Here is a 1,872-nt window from a genome sequence, read left to right on the forward strand (position 1 = left end):
GTGTGTGTGTACCAGCGCGAGTGTGTGTGTGTGTGTGTGTGTGTGTGTGTGTGTGTGTGTGTGTGTGTGTGTGTGTGGAAAGAGAGATAGAGAAAGAGAGAGCAGCGCAGCAGTCAGCTCTCCCCACCCGAGGCTGAAGGTCAACAGACGATCATGCTAAGCTTGCTAACTGTTCCACCCTCTGACTGCTGCAGGGGCGTGTCTTAGATAGAGGCTTTTATACCAGAACACAGCCGCTGTGACGAAACTGTGGAGAAGACACGTCACCGTGGAGAGCCGTTAATCAATATGTAAATTAGCCTGCAGTACCACTGCTCTACCCATATGAGCAGCAAAAAGACGTTTTTAGACCAAACATTACAGATTTGAACAAACACGCACAAAAACATCAAAATTAGCACAGAAACAGTACTATATACTAACATTTTAGACATATTCTAGGCAGTTTATCAGCTAAAAAAAGTTAATTTTGGGGTACGTTACTCTTTAAGTATGATCTTTCCCAGAGCAGAGAGCTTGCACTTTCCATGGTTTTTTCCAGGTTAAAAGAAAAGGTGGATGGTTCCGCTGTTTTTGGAGGGAGTGGAGCGATTAGGTAGAGAGCAAACAGGCAGGTAAGTTTAATAAGCGAAGGACTGAATTGAACAACTTGTAAAAAGTGTGAGGTCTAGTCACTGAAGAGCACAGATATCTCGCACATGGACAAACACAGGTAAGATTGTCACTGGAAAACATTCAATCATTACTCATAATGTGTTGTCCAACATTTACTGTAATGATCTGGTGTTGAGTGGTTGTTCCACCTCAGCTGAAGTAATTGTAGTAATTAAGGGTAATAGCTGTGACAACAAGAGGTAGTTTGGTAAAACAGGAAGGAAGGGAGAAAAGGATAGGGGGACTACTTGATGCACATTCACAAACTGGGAAAATTAAAACCTCCTTTGATTTAATGAGTAATTTGTTCCCAGAATAGGAAAAGAATTTAAATAACACTAATACATGCTTTGTGTTGTTTTCCTGTTATGGTATAATACAATTTCCCCACTTGTTTATTCATTTGAAACTGTATGCTGGAAACAATGAATCAAAAGTGTGAAAAACATGATCTCAGCTGTCCTGTTTCCGACCTCCTATCAGCAGAAACCCCAACCGGATCAAATGGGAACAACAACAACAAAAAAAAGTATTTTGCTCTGTCAACAACTCAGCTTGTTGAAGGGCACAAAACGTGGACTCAGATAAACTCTGAGCTCATGAGCAGATATCACTCTGAATTCAGATGGATCCAAAAAACCAAAACAAAAACACTTTTCAATTGGATTTTTTGTTTGTTTCCACAGATTTGGCTTTATGGTTTTGAGACAGTTCATCTTGATAATTTTGTTTTGGCTTCAGTTTACACCTGTGATTATTAATTTCAATATTATGGTAAATTCATATGAAGAATAATGATGGCTCCTTGACAATTTTTCAAAAGGAATATCCTTTTATTTTGTTAGTCATTTCTTTACTCTGGCATTGTGACAGATTTTTTAAATAATCAAAACCTTGTTTTTTACTCTTATACTTACAGTAAAACTGGACATCATGACATCCCATTACAAATTCTGGTATTTTCTCATTTCAGAATTGGTAAAAAAAAAAAAGGCTGAAAACCTGAGGTTTATTCGAGTGTTTCAGAAAAAAACTTCCTACATTAACAAAGTCCATGACGTGAGGTTTTCTGAAAATGTTATAGAGCAGGGGTCCTCAATGTCTGGAACCACCAAAGGGACAAAGCAAGGACCCCCTTTATAGATATATAAAGAAAAACCTTGGGTCTCAGGAGGATTACACACACACACACACACACACACACACACACACACACAC

Source organism: Austrofundulus limnaeus, unplaced genomic scaffold (assembly GCF_001266775.1).
Source record: "Austrofundulus limnaeus strain Quisiro unplaced genomic scaffold, Austrofundulus_limnaeus-1.0 Scaffold310, whole genome shotgun sequence".
Lineage (NCBI taxonomy): Eukaryota > Metazoa > Chordata > Actinopteri > Cyprinodontiformes > Rivulidae > Austrofundulus > Austrofundulus limnaeus.